General features: G+C 58.5%; 1 protein-coding gene and 1 long non-coding RNA gene across 6 annotated transcripts in view; one reads left to right on the top strand and one right to left on the bottom strand.

The window, feature by feature from the left end:
- The window catches only part of ZMIZ1 (zinc finger MIZ-type containing 1), a 234,249-nt gene extending 231,297 nt beyond the window's left edge, over nt 1–2,952 (bottom strand). For all 5 annotated transcript variants that reach the window (XM_040485550.1, XM_040485554.1, XM_040485553.1 and 2 more), the window contains exon 1: nt 2,878–2,952. The gene's annotated coding sequence lies outside the window, so the exon portion shown is untranslated. The remainder of the gene's footprint in view (nt 1–2,877) is intronic.
- Nucleotides 2,953–5,018: 2,066 nt separating this feature from the next.
- Nucleotides 5,019–12,441, top strand: LOC121036850 (uncharacterized). Its single transcript, XR_005793509.1, has 2 exons — nt 5,019–11,369; nt 12,082–12,441. It is a non-coding gene; the product is annotated as an uncharacterized LOC121036850 (long non-coding RNA).
- The last annotated feature ends 4,775 nt before the right edge of the window (nt 12,442–17,216 follow it).

Below are 17,216 nucleotides of genomic sequence, written 5' to 3'. Positions count from 1 at the left end.
CCAGAAGTCCAGCAATTTCTTACCCCTGACTCTTCTCTGTGAGCCATACCCTGAGTGCCTCCAAACCCCAACCCAAAACCCGTTTAAAAAACTCCTGAAAACTCCCTGCTTCTGCACCACCCCCCCAGCCCCCGCCCCAGCTACAGCGCCTGCCACCAGTTCTCGAAAGTCTAAAGTTTTGAGATTTACATGTGAACCCAGCATTTCATAACCTCGTGACTTGGGACGAGGAGATGCTTCTGTCCTTTTGGGAGAAAGAAACAAAACCCAACCGAAATCATAAAACTTAGAGGAAAACACCATCTCCCTCCAGATGCATTCCCTTGGCCCCAAAGTCACACGTGCTCTGTGGCAGATAGGGCTTTCAATGTGTCTTTTGTTTGATGCTGGTGTTTCAACATCCTCAACTTGACGACAGAAAGGTCAGTGCAAGGCATGGGGCATTCACAAACCACACCACAAGGGCCAGGCAGAGGGGAAGCAAGGGGCCAGGAATTGGTACTCCCCCCCCCCTCCCCCCCCCCACCACACTCCCACCCTGGATCCCCTCAAAAAGCAGCCAGGACAGAGAAAGCTAGGGGCTGGCCCCCTGTCCTAAACTTCCCTGATAGCTTACAAACAACTTTTAAACTCACGGGACCGTACCAACGCCAGGGAAGTCAAGTCCGAATTCAACGCCAGCCAAGCTGCTCATTCTCCAACCACAGCGCCTACCTCTTTATCTCTACCTTCAAAAAAACAATAATAAGCAAACGCAGGCACCTCTGGGAACAGCCTCTGGCCTCCTGCCCTGCCCTGTGTAACCAGCCTGTCCTCACACCCACGAGAGAGGAGGAGACAGCCCTAGTTAACCCTCTGGTCTACCAGGCCCTGTTCCCAGGTTGCAGCAGGAAGACAAACTGTTGCTCAAGAAAAGCCTCCAGAAAACCCTTGGCACCGGGAGGCAGATCCCTGCAGCTTCTGCCCAGCGCCAAGCCAGGGGCTTCCACAGGCGGCTTCTCACTGCCCTCTTAAATCTGCGGGGTTGGGCTCCACTCTCCCATGCCCTGGGCTGTCCACCCAGGGGGCTCCAAACGGCCATGGCAGAGCAGGGAGGAGGAAAAGGCTGGCCGAGCAGTGCCCTCACCCTGCCAGCCCAGCCGCCAGCTTCTTGGAGGACCTCTGAGAGAACATTTGTTTGGGCTGCCAAGTTAAATCTCCCTCCCTCATGTCAAGGCATTGGAAAAGCAGTCAGGGGAGAGGAGAAGGGGGAGAGCTGGGAAGGAGCAGGGGGAGGGAGGGAGGCAGGCAGGCAGGCAGGCAGCTCTCAGAGCCCCAGTTACTCAGGCGCTGCCCAAGGAAGCTTGCGCTCCCAGGCAGGAGGAGGGACACCCAAGCAGGGGCCGGGCCACCAGCCCTCCAGGATCAGGCACCGGGTGCTAGTAGCTCTGTGCCCCGGCCTCCGGAGAGGCCCTCGCTCTCTGCCCGGCTAGAGGGGCGAGGTGGGAAGGGAAGGCAAAGGAGGAAAAAGTTTGTGGCAGGTAAAGGGGTAAGCGCTGAGCAGCCCCGCCGTCGGGTTGTCCCCCAGGGAGGGATGGGGTGGGGGTGGGGGGGTCGGGACCGCTGCCCCGGCGCGCTCCCGCCAGCCCGCCCTCCTGCCCGGGTTGTTTACATTCCTGGAGTGTCTTTTAAACCCGGGGCTGAGGCCGACTCCCGGCCTTCTCCGGCGGCTCCGGGGCAGTCTCCCGTGAAAATCTGCTGGCGCACAATGGCCGGGAAGGCGGCCGCCCCTCGCCCGCGCCCCCGCTGCTCCGGGGCGGGGAGCCTGCCCTCCGCACCGCGCCCTCTCCCCGCCCGCCTGGCTTCCTGGACAGATGTCCCCGGCGAGGGGGCGACGCGCGCCCGCTGCCCGCGCCCCAGACGCTGAGGCCGCGCTCCCCACTGCTTTCTCCCCAGCCCAGACGCCAGGAATGTGAAACAAGCTTCCAGAGCCCGCCCCCCACCCCAGCTCCAGCCCCGGCCCGGCCCCCCAACCTCCGCCCCGGCCGGCCTCCCACTCCCCCGGGGCCGCTGCCGCCGCCGGAGACGGAGAGGAAGAAAGAACACGGAGAAATTACTTTCGTATTTGCAGCGCGCGCGCACACACACGCACATCTTCCCTCTGGGTTCCCCTCCTGGCTGGGGCAGCCCCGTCCAGGCCGTGGCCTTAACGCCCCTCCGGCTTCTAAAGACCTACGGGAAGCCCCTACACACACACACCCCTTGGCGTTCCCCGCCGGTACCGTGCGCCGCGTCTCCCCGGGCAATTCACACACAAACAACTTAACCGCGCCTCCACCTCCCATTTACAAAAGTGTGTGTTTTCCCTGGAAATTCAGATGCACAACTTAACATCACCACCCCTTGCCACCCCGAAATCCAGCGCCGTCTCCGGCGGCTCTCGTACACACGGGCGCACAACTTCGCGTCTCCCCAAACGAGACGTGCGAGACCGAGGTGGTCCTATCCCGGTCCTTCCCTCCCTGACCGAATCCCGGTCCTGCTTGGGTGTACAGAACGAGGGCTGGAGGCGCACCGACAGGAGGCGGGCACAGGGTCCGCGCGCGCACAACCTTACTCACGCCCCGCACACCAGAGGCGCCCCGGCCCCCGCGCGCAGCCCAAGCCGGCTCCGCGCAGCCGGGCGTTCGCCGGTCGCCTGGGCCTCGGCCCCGGGCCGCCAAGGGGAGCGCGGCGGAGCCTGGCCGCCGGCCGCTCGCCCGGCTTGCCTGGTCCCGGCGGACCCTTAAAGGGAAAAACCCCCAACACCCAGCGCCCCACGCTCGCACCCCAAGAGTCCACCGGGAGCGGGAGGAAGGCCCGGGGCCAGCGGGCGCCCTGTTCTGGCCCCAAACTTACCGGGCGCTGCGAGCGCCGCTGCCGCCGCTGGAGGACGCGCCGCTGCCGCCGCGGCCGCTGCCGGGCAGGCCCGGCTCCGGCCGGGAAGAGCGCTGCGAGGGCGCCGAGAACGGCTCCGCTTCAGCTCCTGCTCCGCGCCGACGGAGGCTGGGGTCACCGCGCTGCGCCGGCGCTGCTCGCTCGCTCGGCCGCCGGGTCGCTGCTCGCCCGCCCGCCGCCCGGTCGCCTGCTCTCCCGGGCGCCCGCCGCCGCTCGCTTTTTTAATGTCCACAGACAGTGAAAAGGAACTCGGCGTTAGGGGGTGAGTAAGTGAATCAACTCGCCCGGAGCCGAGCAAGTTGAAGTGTCAGATTACATTGGCTATTCTATTTCCAAAGGGCCCCGCGCCGCCGGCCGCTGGCAAAAGCAGGCGCGGAACTACGGATGGAACGGAGCGCCGCGCCGCGCCGCGCCGCCGCCGCCGCCGCCGCCGCCGCCAGCGCTCGACTCCGCTCGGCTCGCGCTCTCTGCGCTTTCGCCGCTCACTCTCCTTCTTTCCTTTTCGCCTCTTTCTCTCCCTCGCCTTTCCTGTCCCTTCTTTTGCTCTTTCTTCCCCGCTGCTCGGTCCCGGCCCTCTCCAAGCTTTCACCTTTTGTGGGTCGGAAGGGTTTCGCACGTCCTCCCCCCCACTGCCCCCCCCCACCCGGTCACTCACCTTCCTCCTCTCTCCCCCTTCCTCCACTTCTCCCTGCCCGCCCCCACCTCCCCGCTCCTGCAAGTTTAGAGTAGGAGAGAAATGCTGAAGCTAGTACGGGACCACATTGAGGAGGGGGCAAAAATCACCGGCACACCGGAGTGCCCCCCCTTCGCTCGCAAGCCCCGAGCTAGAGTGCACTTGGGGCCGCGAACGCTGTCAGGTACCCGATTTGGGGGCGAGCGAGTCACCAGCAAGATCGCCAAAGCCTTCCCCCTGGAGGAGGCTTTGGTGTTGTTCCCAAAGCCGGGGGACTGGCTGGTGGGGCGAGCAGAGGAAATCCCCACCACACGCCACCACCGAGGGCGATGTTGTGCGGGAGGCTGGAGCGCTGTGTCCCCGACGGCTGGGAAGGACCAGTGCACACGGGCTGCCCCCGTCACCCTGCGCTGTCCAGAGACCCGTGGATTCCTCGAGGCCCGTCGGGGGCGCCCCTCGGCCCAGGGCCTTTGGGCAGGGTGGGGGCGGCGGGACCCAGGTCCAGTCCCTAGTCCCAGGCTGGGCGCTGCCCCAGGAGCCGCAGAGAGCGATGGCACTCACAAGGCGCAGCTGAGTGCACCCACTCGAGGGGTTCCCCTTGCGGACTCACCCCCGAGAGCACTTAAGTGCGCACCCACTTTGGCTCTGGTCCATTGCCACTCACACGGAAACTCCTACGCAAACAGCACACACATCCGCGCCTACACTCAGCTTTACAAACACGCTTCCACACGCGCGCACACACAAACACGCACTCACGTACACTTTCCCTCACAAATGTACTCGTATACACGGCCATACCAAGCACATTTTACACAGACACACAACCGCAAACACACATACAGCGCTGTGCAACCCCCAATACACTAATAAACAGGAAACATTCCCCTGGGCATTAAATCCTCACGTTCACGTACATATACAAACACATACCCTACTCCCCCCTCCCTTTCACACCCAGAAGCCGCCCCCCGCTCGTGATTTGCTGCACCCTCAGTCCCAAATCATAATCGGCGCCCGCACAGCACGGGTTGGACACACACACTCGCGCGCACGCAAGCCTCTCCTCCCAGCACAGGCGGGGGAGGCTTCGGCCCCGCGCCGGTTTCGGATTCCAGGTGTGGCTGGTACTCCGCGCTCCGTGTTTTGCAGTCCGCCGCGGTGTCGGAGGCGAGGCGAGGAAGGGAGCTGGAATAACAAAGGCAAGTTGGGGAGAGCGCAAGGGGGCGCAGCCCCGGCCGGGCCGCGGGGGGAGCCCTGCACGGCCTGGGTTTTGCAGGCTGCGAGGGTCTCGGGCGCCAGGAGCCGGAGGTGGGGAGGGAGTGGGGGGGGGGGGCGAGTGGGGGTCGAGGGGCGGGGCCGCGGCGTGACGTCAGAGAACAATGACACCGCCGGGGGCGGGCACCCGGAGGCAGCCCGGGCGGGGGTCTCCCCGGAGGACAGAGACTAGCGGAAGACGTCCTGGACCCGCTAGGGCCATTGCCTGATTGACGAGGCCCGCTTGGGAGCGCGGACGTGCGACGCAGACTCAAAGATCCTCCAGGCCTCCTGGGCAGTGATCAGCGCCGACCCTGGGCCAGTGCAAGGAGCGGGCCAGAGGACCCTCCCCCCACCCTATTTAAAAACATCCTCCAGTGGGCATCTCTGACCTCGGCTTGAACTCCTTCAGGACCAGCTAGATCACTCCTTCTACCACCGAGGGAAAGGAGGCAAAATGCATTCACCAGCCCTGAATTCATTCTCAAGGCTTAGCTACTCTGACAGCCAGGGAACTCAGCTTGGATTCCTGAGGGCTCAGAGGATGGAAGCTCAGGTCCACAGGGGCATGGGAGGGGATGCCGGGAACTTGCTTGATTTTCCCAGGGGAAATTCTGCCTCCGTATGCCATTAGGTGCAAGGGAGGGCACTCCTTTCTGGGCCTCAGTCTTTCGACCTGGCACATGGACTGTTATCATGCTGCTGTTCCCTGCTCAGGTGGCAGCTGAGCACCCTTGGGGAAGGTGGGTGGCATGAAAGCCTTCCAGACCTCTCAGGACACCAGGGAAGCATGGTCCCAGAACATTCCTGTGGGAGTACATTCCCGAGCCCCTCCCCCTCAGCCTCTGGGTGGCCCAGGTTCAGGACATGGGGGTAGCCTTAGAAACCCCTGGAGGCCTGACCCAGGGCTGGAAGGTGTGGAGCCACAGCTGCTCCCCCTGGGAAAGCTAAAGCATTGCAGCAGGCAGAAAGCTACCCGCCCCCACCCCAGCTCTAAAACCTCGGGATAGAGTTTCTGGGTTTTGGGGCCTGGAGGGCAGGAATCCAGCCTCAGCCAAGAACTAGACCGGTTCAAGATGGGTCAGGATGCTGTCGTCCCGACATTTCTGTCCAGATTCCTCAGTGAGTGACCTGGGCTCACCACCTCCAGGAAATGGAGAATGGAGGCAACCTTGCGGGGTGACCACTCATGTTCAAAAGCTCCTGTCCAGAAGACACCCCCCCCCCCCCTCCTCCGGACATCTGGAAAATAGCACGCTACTGCAGAGAGCAGCCCAGCACACAAAGCAGACTCAACGCTTTGTAGCATGGAGCTAAGGGTAATTTCAGCTCTTCCTGGCTGGGCAGGCATGACACTTGACGGCAGTAAGTCTGAGAAATCTCCCCTGGGCCCTTGGTCTGCCTCGGCCTCCTGGGGATCCTGGGCCCCAGTCTTTGGGACTCAGGCCCTTGCTGTCTCTATTCATCTTTCAGGGAGATAACAAGGCAGGTTGGATCCTTGTTGGGTCTGGCAAGAAGCTGTGACTTATTTAGTGCCTACTGTGTGCTGGGTTCTGTGGTGAGGGCCTCTTAGCATTGGCTTACTGAATCTCACACTTCCTTGCATTCGAGGCTATTCCCATTCTCCCCTTCAGAGAAAACTGCCCTGTAACTTGCCCATGGTCATTCAGGATTCAAACTCAGGCTCTTGTTAACAAAGTTTCCTGCTGACCTCTCGGCCCAGCTCTGTATCCTCATCCATAGACTGACTCTCCGTGTGGTCGTGGGCAAGTTGCTAGCCCTCTCTGGGCTTCTGTAAACCAAGGATAAGGTCTCATGGCGATGGTCAGGCCTCTTCGGGGACGATGTGCCTCCACCTTCCTGGCCCTGGCTTCTGTGGGCCTAGAGATCTGGGGGTGAAGCAGAGGGGAAAGTGCTTTCTCTTCCCAGCCACTGAGAACTGGAAGACAGATCCCACTCTGCCAATGCAGGGCCCAGGAATTATGTGGCTTCAGAGGCAGCTTAGTGCCCATCAGGAGGGTGTGGGCTGCATGAGGCCAGCCTGTGGGCACCAATGCAGGGTCCTGTCCACACCCATCTTCAGAGTAGACTTAGGTTTTGTTAATTGCCTTACCTTCCGGGAACCATCAGCAGGAAAGAAGGCCATTGCTTAGGCCTGGGCCTAGGGAGTGGGGAGCCAGGAGGTCCAGGGGGCCATGAGGAAGGCAGTGGTAAGAGGCTTTAGGTCCTGGGGAGAGCAGAGGACCTGTATAGGGTACAGTGAGTATGGCCTCCTGGGCCAGGGGCCCTCGCTGGGCTGGGGGAGTGAAGGAGTGACACACAGGGGGCTAACTTCCTACCTCTTCAGGAATGCCTTCTCTATCTCCACAGTTCACCCTTCACTCCCCAAGAGGGAGCCCAGGGACCAAAAGGGCAAGAGAAGTGTCACATTTGTTGAGTCCTTACTGTTTGCCAGGCATTTTGGAAATATTGCCTCAACCTATTCTCTCCACAAGCCAGAAGGCATAATTCCCACCGAGGACAAAGGCTCAGAGAGGTTAAGTGACCTGCTTAAGGTCTCACAGTTATCCAGGGAATGGGACTGGACCTCAGGGTTGAGAATGGGGACTTGCCTCCATTCATCACCGGGCAATGGTGCAGACAAGGTGACCTTCTGAGTACTCCGGGGTGGAGTAAGGACTCCTACTCACCTGCCAGGGAATGACTGGGTCCCCTCCCATGGTAGTGGGGTAACGGGGAATAGATTTAGTTTTCACACCTTGGTGGATCCGGGAGGCATTTTGTCCCTGCCCAGCTGTGAGGCAGCTATGTTTCTAGAGGCGGGTGGTTGGGTGCAGCAGAGAGTGGATGTGCCCTTCAGCACATCAGATCCCCCTGGGCTGCCTCCTCCCAGTATTCCAGTCCGATGGCCCACTCCCCTCCTTACCTGGAGGCAGGAGCTGCCCAGCATCCTGGCCGTGGCTCTCCCAGGCCCTTCCACCAGGAAGGCTGTCTTCTCAGTTCCCGCCATGGGGCAGAGGTCCATGGTTCCAGACCCAGCTCAGCCAGCAACCCCTTCTTCTGATGGGAGACCCTGGGGAGTCAACTGAGAGCCTGCTTTGGAAGCTGGGCCACCTTCAGTCCCAGCCCACCACTGCCCGACTTGTGTATCTTGAGCACATCACAGACTCTGTGCTTCTGTTTCCATAGCTATCAAGTAAGGGAGTATGGGACACAGGGGATGTCCCATGGCCCTTCTCCCTCTGATTGAGCCTTTGACCCTTGGATAAAGCTACAGTACACTTTAGGGTTTGAGGGGGGCCCTGCTCGGGGGAGTGCTCTCAGAGGGTCTCCTCCGGCCGGATAGGGAAAGGAAAACACACACACACACACACACACACACACACAGAGGGAACGGTCCAGTCTAGGACTGTAAATAGGTATAACGACATTGACACTTTGCTTCACAAGGTACATCTTAATCTTCTGAGCCTCGCAATGGCCCCTTTTCCGGGGACTAAACCGAGCCCGGAAAGGAGGTGGTGGCTTGCCCGTGGCCACACAGCTGGGAAGTATCAGAGCTGGGACAAGAACCAGGTGTCCTGATCCAGTGCTCTCTTCTCTCCTCTGGTGCTGCCAGAGAGCCATCTGGGAGCTAGGAGGTCCAGCACCGCCGGGGGTCTGGAACTAGCGACCAGAAGGGGATCAAGCTTCCTACCACTATCCCGAGGGATGCTCCTGCACCCTGAGGGAAGGGTCCCTCTTCTCTGGCACTGGAGGGGGTGGGAGAAGATCTCAGACCTCAACAGCTCCCCTCCTCTCCTGGATAGCAGTCTTGGAGCCTCAAGGCCCACGCCCCCTTGCCCTGACCCATGCGTGTAGCCGTGCTGGGTGGCTGCCAGACTCGCCAGCACTCTATACGTACTCTTACCTCCTCGCACTCTTCCTGCTCCTAGGACACACCGCTATCAACCTTCAAGGCCACATCTACAGCCACATGCTCAGATGCCTGCCCTGATAACTCTAGCAGACGTGCTGTCTACCTGGCCTCAGCCCCCATGCCTCCAGCATCATCATTATCATCAGTGATTACTTAGTAAGCCCTTACTGTGTGCCAGGCACTGAGTATCTCATGCACACGAACTCCTTCCGTCTTCCCGTGAGCTGATTTTTATTAGTGGTAGTAGCTTCTCCATTCTACACATTAGGAAACTGAGGCACAGGGAGTTGTATTTGCCCAGCACGACGCCTCGCTAGGCAGGGAAATTATTTTGATGTGCACCCATCCCCTCCCTACCCCCGTCCAACCCCTGGCTGAAGCTTCAGGCCATAGCATGGCTCACTGCTCTATCCCATCACCCAGCATAGTGTCTGAGTGACTGACAGGCGGTCAAGTGCAGTGGGAGAGGCAAGGGGCACATAAGGATGAACCAGACCCAGCGCTCCAGGAGTTCACAGGCTATCAGGAAGGACTGCCCACATCAAATACCACTCTGAAAGTCTGGAGGAAGGAGAAGAGTTAGCATTGAGCAGGGTCTGGAAGGCAGCTTCTGCTGGGGTAATAGACCAGAGTGGGGCATGGACCTACCCAAGGTCACACAGCAAGTGTGAGGCAGCAGCAGGGTGGGGCCGCGGGCTCCCAGTTTGATGTGCCTTCGTGCACCTCATAGCCAGCCGTGGGGTCCCTGAGTCTGTGCTGTTTTTCAAGGACACACGGTCCCAGACGCCTCCCTGATGCTGAGCTGTTCAGTGAGTGGCTCCAGTCCTTCTCTCCCCTCTATTAAATTTTTTTTTTTTTTTAAAGAAGAAGAAAGAAAGAAATCCAGGCATTGTTCCTGACTGCAGCTGGTGCCGACTAGAATCCCGCCGAACAGAGTGGAGCCGAGAGCCTGGCCGCCAGGGGCCTGGCTGCTGACACAGGGCCTTTCTATTTTGCTTTCCCCTGGGGGCCCAGGCTGACGTGTCGTCCCCTCCATGGGCACCCTCTCCACCTGCCTCCCTGGCCCCAGCTCTGAGTCTCCCGCTGCCCTCACCCTCTTTGCGAAAATCCGATGCCTCTTGGGAGGGCTGTGGGGCACTGCCACCCCCTGTTTTCCTTCCCCATCCATCCCCAACCCCGAGTGAGCTGGGGCCCCCCTCCTCGCTCCCCTACTCTACCAAGGGGGCGGGGGCGGCTTCGGACGCCTGTCTAGGAGAGTGGCAGAAATCCTTTCTCTATGGAATCATTTGGAACACTGGTTTGATTTCAGAATATGCCGGGATTTTCCACCCCACCCCCACCTGACTTGGCAAGTGGCAGTCCAAGCTCACTCGTTAAGGCAATTTGCAGCACTGAGGGTTTGGGGGCTGGGAGGGGGTGGGATGAGGTGCGGTGGCAATAAACCGCTCTGCAGACAGAAAAATGCCTTTTAAAGTTACTGGTTTGCCTGCTGCCTCTGCTCCAGGAGACTTGGTCGTAGGAGGAAGAGGTTCCCCCAACTCTCCCTGGCTGTCTTCACGTCAGCCTCCCCTCCCTGCCCCTTTAGAAACTTGAGTTCCGTTTTGCAACACCCCCCACTCCTGCTCCCCAAAGAGCCGGTCTGATCCAGAGTACCGAAGCATCAGCCCAAAGAGAGCAGCAGCCTGGCCGCTCTCCAGGGTCCACTGGGAGCCCTTGGGCTTGGCCTGGCCATCAAAGCCAGCTTCCTGAGCATTCCCTTTCCTCCTATGGGTACAACACTTTAGAGTTTGTAAAGAGCGCTTTATGTGTTACCTGAGTGCCGCAGCAACCTCAAGAGGCAGGCAGAGACGGCACAAGCCACTTTGCAGAGAAAAAAAAATGAGGCTTCAGGAGGCCCAGTGGTTTGGCCAAAGTCCTACAAGAAGGGGCAGAATCAGTATGTGAACCCCAGCCTTGCATGCTGCTAAGCATGAGTAGTAATGGTCTCAGAGGATGGCATATTCCCAGTTCTCCAAATGCTGCCACAGGAAGGGATCCCAGACACACTGGTTCATTCAACAAACACTTATCGAATACCTACGGCATGCCAGGCACAAAACTAGGCCCTGGGGATCCCACCGTGAACAAAACAGATGTGGTCTATGCTGTCACAGAGCTTATATTCTGTTGGAGGAGAGACCCCAAACAAACTGCGCAGTAAGATGTCCCCGTCCCCACCAGCCCAGCATGTAGGCTGTGGAAGGAGCCCCGGCGACGCGCTTCTGGTCCCAGTGTTGCCCCAGCTCCCTGCGTGATATCAGACAAGGCTTCCTACCTATGAAATCGACATGTGGCGCTTCACACATTTCCTCTGGTTCCTGCCCTACTCCCAGCCTCTGAGTCAATTGGTTAATGATTTCCTAGCATGAATAATTACTCGGATTAATTTTTTCTCAAACCTGACTTTTCACAGGCTCTCGGGGCCAGAGAGGGGCTTCTGAGGTCATCTAAGCCAGAGCCCCTCGGTGCCATTCGTCTCAGGAGGTGACAATCTCTGCTTGCATCCTTCTGGGGACGGGGAGCTCGCTCCCGTGCGTGGCAGACAACTGCTCAGTGGTGTGCTGGGTAAGTGTTTAACATCTGGCTCTCCGTAATGGGGAACACCTGATGGATGGCATTTGCCGACTTCCATGGTGTAAATACTTACACCGTGGCCAGTTTTCAAGATGCAGACTTCACATCAAGCAGCTCGCAGAGTGCCTGAAAATTTAGCGATCGGCTCCGACGCATCGCCGCCCTGCCCCACAGAGAAGCTCGGTCCAGCTTTACGTGTTGGAAAGTTCTTCCTGGGTGTGGAGCAAAGCATCTAGTTATCAGGACCTCTAGCCTGAAAGTCCTGAGCTACTTCTCTGGGGTGTCCTAGGACAAGGGGGACCCTTGGCCCCATGAAACCCTTCAGAGAATAGGAGGAATTGACTTCTGTCTCCCTGTGAGAGGGGGAGTTCCTAGGCCAAGTGGGGTCAGGGCATGCTGACCCTCTCTCTCTGCCTTTCCTCCCTCCCTTCCACGAATACTCATTGGGCCCCTGTGACACACGAGGCACCGCGCTAGGTACTGCGGGAGCAGCCACCCATGTCTTCGTGCACACTGGCCCCTCCAGCCGGAAAGTCTTCCCACTCGGCCTGTCCATCTTGGAGGCCGTGCTCCGATGTCACCCGCTCTCAAAAGCCTGCCCTGCCCTCCGCCCCTTCCCCTCCTGAGGCAGGCAGGCGCCCGCCCTCCCCGAGCCTTTATCGGTCCCTGTTTGGCACTTACCACTTTCTACCTTGGATTACAGCTATTTGTGTACTCGGCTTATCTCGCTGCCAGACTGAGAGGCAGCGGGCTTGCTGAAAGAGCATGGACTTTGGAGCCCTCGCGACCCGGCCCTGAATCCCAACCTGGCCACTTACGGCTGTGAGCCCTAGGGAATCTCGTACTACCTATCGGAGCCTCAGTTTCCTTATCTGCAAAGTGGGGCCGGTGATGACTACTTCCAAGGTGGTTTGACCATTGCATGAGATTAGAAATGCGACTCCCCTTTCCTGTTCCTATCTGGGACTCCCATCCTCTGGGGGACAGAGATTCTGTCCAGTGCCTCTTTGTGTCCTGGTTGTCACAGTGTAAATATTAACAACAATGGTAAACATATAGCGATCACTGTGTGCAGGGTGTTGTTCTAAGAATTTACATGTGCTACCTCATTTCATTCTCACCACGGCCATGTGGCATTAGAACTATTCTTCCCAGTGATAGATGAGCAATCTGAAGCACAGAAAGGTTAGGTACCAAGCCCAAGGTCACACAGTGAGTGGAGAGCTGACAGTTGAATGTAGGAAAGTCAGCTCCGGGGCCTAAGCTGGGGAACACTATGTGAAATGGCCATAGTAGAAGGGCTTGGAGGGGCTTATGGAGCTGTGTGTGTGCGTGTGTGTGTGTGTGTGTGTGTGTGTGTGTGCATGCCCACCGTGCACCCCAGCCCATGGACATTCTTGCCCTGTCCTGTGGGGTGAGGGTGGGTGTGGACAGAGAAGCTCCTGGTCTGTCGTCTAGGACCTTTCAGCAGGTAAAGCAGTTAGGGCCAAAGAGAGGAATGTCTCCAGGTCCCTAGAGGCCAGGGATCGAGAGAGGCCACCCACGGACAGGCAATCGGGCAGTCAGAGAAGGCTTCATAGAAGAAGTGGCATTTGCAGTGGGCCTTGATAGATGAAGGTCTGGGTGGGTGTGGACAGCAAGGCAGAACACAGGAGCAAAAGCGCAGAGGTGGAAGAGGTGTATTAGGGATTCACTTAGGGGATGTTCTCCTGAGTTTGGGTAGATGGGTAGAGTCCATAAGGTGAATACAGGGAAGGGTGTGTTAGTGGTCCAGCCCGTGATGCCGGAAGAGCTGAGGGAGCCGTTTCAGGGGCTCTGAAAGCCAGTGTAGACCCCGAAGAGCTGAGAACCAGGTGGGCTGCCCTTGGGGTCAGATTAGCATTTTCCTTCGTTACAAGCTATTCTGAGTCTTCAAAGTCCTAGGTTTCTGCATCCACCTATGCCTCTTGGGGATGTCTCAGAGCCATAGTTTCCCCATCTGCGGAAGGGGCATGAAGAGTGGACCTTTGGAGCCAGTTGGAGGAGGAAACAGGGCTGGGGGTAGGACCATGCCTGACGCTCCTGGGGTAGGAAGTGGTGGGAGGGACTTGGGGGGGGGTGGCTGGGAAGCCGGAAGGGGATGGGGGAGGAGCTCCACGTGCCCAGCCAGTGGGTGCCAAGTTGGCTCAGGTTGTGCCTCGTGACTCTTCCAACAGCACAAGCTCCATTTTCCCGGCATCGCCAAAGGCTGCCCAGCTCTGCTGGCTCCGGGCCAATCTCCCTTGTAGGCTTCTGCAAGGACAGTGCCTGGCAGGCTGTGGGCTGACCCCGTTCCTCCGGCCGGCCCGGTTCAGTCCCACTCTGCCCCTCCAGGTAGCACCAGTGAATCCTTTAAGAGTGTTCATTGTGTGCCAGGGGCTGTTTTCAATTCCTCCATTATATTAACTAATTTAATCCTCATAACGGCGCTGTGAGTACACTCGTTTCAAACGAGGAAACTGAGGCACGGGACAGTTGAGCCAGGCGGTCCCACTGCGGCTCCATGGGAGGAGAGGAGACGCCTAAGGAGCGGAGAGAGCCTGGGGAGCCTGGCAGCAGAGACTACGAGACAGAAGTCTGGACCCCTTCTGGCTGTTTTCCCTGTGGGGGGACCCTCACACTTTCCTTTCTGCTCATTTCAAAGTTCACGAGCAGCTCCTCTGTCTACACAGGTGCCTGTCCGTAGGTCCACACACTGGACCCCATAGTCACCCAGACTCACACAGACACTCCCGCATGAGTGTCACCATCGTCAAGGCACAGACACAGACGTGTGCAGGCATCGTGCCTACCCGGCTGGACACACACACACACACACACACACACACACACACATGGCATGAGTGGCCCTTGGGCCTCAAGGATACACATACACACTCAGGCACCCAGTGGCCACACCGCCTGACAGACACACATGTGAGAGTCTCTCACACGTTCATAGATCTCCCACCACCCCCGCACACACATGCGAGGTACATACACTCCTGTGTCCCCAAAATGACCTGGCGGGATCTGTGAACTCACGCTGCAGCCCCCTGGCCCCCGGGCTCTGCGGGTGGCCCTCTGGCCCAGGCATCTTCATTCTTGTCCCTTCAAGCCCACGGCTCCAGAATGTGTGTGCGGTGCAGGTCCCGCCCAAATCATTGCCCTGCTCTGCCTCCTTCTATAGGAACTGGGCCTCAGGGGTGTGCTAGGGGCTTGGGGGTGGACAGTTACCCTCCCCCCAACCCCAAGGGCTACAGAGGGAGCAGCAGGAAGAGGAGATAAATTAATCCTGGCCTCCCCTCCCCCGGGCTCTCTGTGATGCTAATTCTCTCCGCCTTTGATCCAGCCCAGGCCCCTAACTGGAGCAGGAGCAGGCGTTGGGCCTGTGCTGAGATTAGGGCTGCCCTGGGTGAGGCCCCCAGGCAGCGGGTTGGGATTTCTCTCCTAGGGAGGGGTCTTGGGGACCAGAGCTCTGGTTACTGACCCTGGCCTTTACAACACACTCTCCTTTGCGAGAACTTTCTCATCCTTTCTCCTCTCCCAGGGGCCCTGTGCTTCCCATTTTACACGGGAGCAGAAGTGAGGCCCAGGGATGGAAGGACTCCAGAAGCTTCAGGCCAGTGAGTGCTGAGTCCAGACCTGGAGCAGAGCTCTCTCCCAGCCTCCCATCTCACCCTGTTTCCACTGAGGGTTTTTGTTTGTTCTGGTGACTTTTTTTTTTTTTTTAAACCACTACTTCCTGGGGCGCCTGGGTGGCTCCGTCGGCTGAGCATCTGATTTCGGCTCAGGTCACGATCTCACAGTTTGTGAGTTCGAGCCCCACATTGGGCTCTGTGCTGACAGCTCGGAGCCTGGAGCCTGCTTCAGATTTGTGTGTGTGCGTGTCTCTCTCTCTCTCTCTCTCTGCCCCTTCCCCACTCATGCTCTGTCTCTCTCTGTCTTTCAAAAATAAATAAATATTATAAATAAATAAATAAATAAATAAATAAATAAAATAAAATAAAATAAAATAACACTACTTCCGGAGGATTCACTACCTGCCAGGGGCTGTGTCTTAAGAAGCCTGTGCCATCGAGCCCTCACAGCAGCTCTGTATGGTCCCCTTTACAGGTAGGAAAGGTCTCCAGGTAGCTGTGCTACAGCCGCAGAGCCTGGGTTCAAACCCGGAGACAGTCTGGCCAGAGTCCCTCACTGTGCAGGGGGGACATTGAGACCCAGAGAGGGGAATGGACGTGCCCAAGTCCATACAAGAAGTTGGCTGGGCATTCATCTCCTACCTCCCTAGCTACACCCAGTCCTGTTCTGGAAATGACTGGAATCTTCTATGGACCCAGTGGAGCTGGGACAAGAGTCCAGACTCCATGCTGCCGTCGGAGTACAGGGGCCCGTGGGAGGATGCCCAAGCTCAGGTCATCGCATAGAGGCATCTCAGCCAACCCGGCCTCAGAACAGCCCTGTAAACTTGGGCATGGATACAATTCAAACTTTTATTACATTCTGTTTCATGCGTAGAAAAGACTGGAAGGCAGGAAACACATTACAGTGAACACTCGTGACCATCATACCGAAAACTGGAGTGTCAGGGACATGTCCCAGAGGGAACTCTTGCCTGAAGCTGGGTCACGACCCCCTTCCTCTTCTCAACAAATGGTTGTAGCACATGTGTGGGATCCTGGGCTAACGTTGCTTTTGAGACATTGCATTACATGCTGCATTCCCGCGGTGGGGGGGGGCGCCTTCTTTGAAGGGAAAAGGGGAGCTTTGAGGAGTGCCTTGCACGCCCGTGTGCTCCTCCCCCTCAGGGGCTGCCCTCTGCGCTGGTTACCATGCTTGCCGGTCATTTGCAGTGTGGTGCCCTGTTTTGCCCTCCCCGGAGAGTGTTCTGTAAAGGGCATTTCTTCCTGGTGCAGCCGCAGAAGCAGGGTGGGAGCCTCGGGCAGTTTTCGGCCTCCACGCCTCCATGCCTTTGCATGAGCTGTTCCCTTCACCCGGAATGCCTTTCCATCCGGTCTGCTTGCAAAAGCCAGCTCCTAGTTTCAGCTCCAAGGTTTCATTTGTTGGGAGGCCTTCCCTGTGAATCCCGTCTCGTGTCCCCCAGCAAAGTTGGGTGTGCTCTCCTCTACCCTGCGAGAGTCCTTGGCTACCCTTCCGTCAGGCCTTATCCCGGGGCAGATGTTCTAGTAGCTACCAAGGCAGTCTTTGTCCCCAGATTCCAGGTGTCACACCAGGGCAAGTGCCTCCAGAGTGATCAAGATAGAATCAGAGTGAGGGTGATGGCACAAGGACATCCCTACGGAGCTCCATGGGCCGGAACCTCAAGTCCTAGACAGTTTGCTCCACGGCCTGTCTGGATGGGGGGATGGGAGGCAAGTCTGGGAGGAGACTGCCCAGGGCTAGGGGCTGCTGTTTCCCCATCTGCTATGTTGGTGTGTGTGCACAAGACCCGTGTGCAGGTCAGGGGGTGTGCCAGCATGTGGGTGGGGCCACAGGAGCGCCCGTGTCCACATGTGTGCTTACACACGTGTGTGCATGCACATGGTTCCAAGTCCACAGGCCCTGCGGAACGTGCAGGGCACTCCCTTTTCACAAGCGTATGGAGGACCTGCTGTGTGTGAGACCAGAGGGGTTGGTCAAGCGGTGTGGGGGACAGCTGCCCCCGAGGGGACAAGAGGGACAGAGGATTCACACACCGTCTTCTTGGCAGGTCCTGCGCTCTCCTGTGCGCTAGCCCTAAAAGCCAGGTGCCGCTGCCTCCACTTACCAGTTGAGGCCTCTGAGGTCCAGAGACCGGAGAAGGACAGCAGGGCAGGTGGGAGGCTGAGACCAGAAGCCCCG

The sequence above is a fragment of the Herpailurus yagouaroundi genome, unplaced genomic scaffold (assembly GCF_014898765.1).
Source record: "Herpailurus yagouaroundi ecotype Mexico unplaced genomic scaffold, PumYag 163, whole genome shotgun sequence".
Taxonomy (NCBI): domain Eukaryota; kingdom Metazoa; phylum Chordata; class Mammalia; order Carnivora; family Felidae; genus Herpailurus; species Herpailurus yagouaroundi.
Note: the sequence above shows the minus strand (reverse complement) of the source record. Positions and strands in the feature narration are given on the sequence as shown.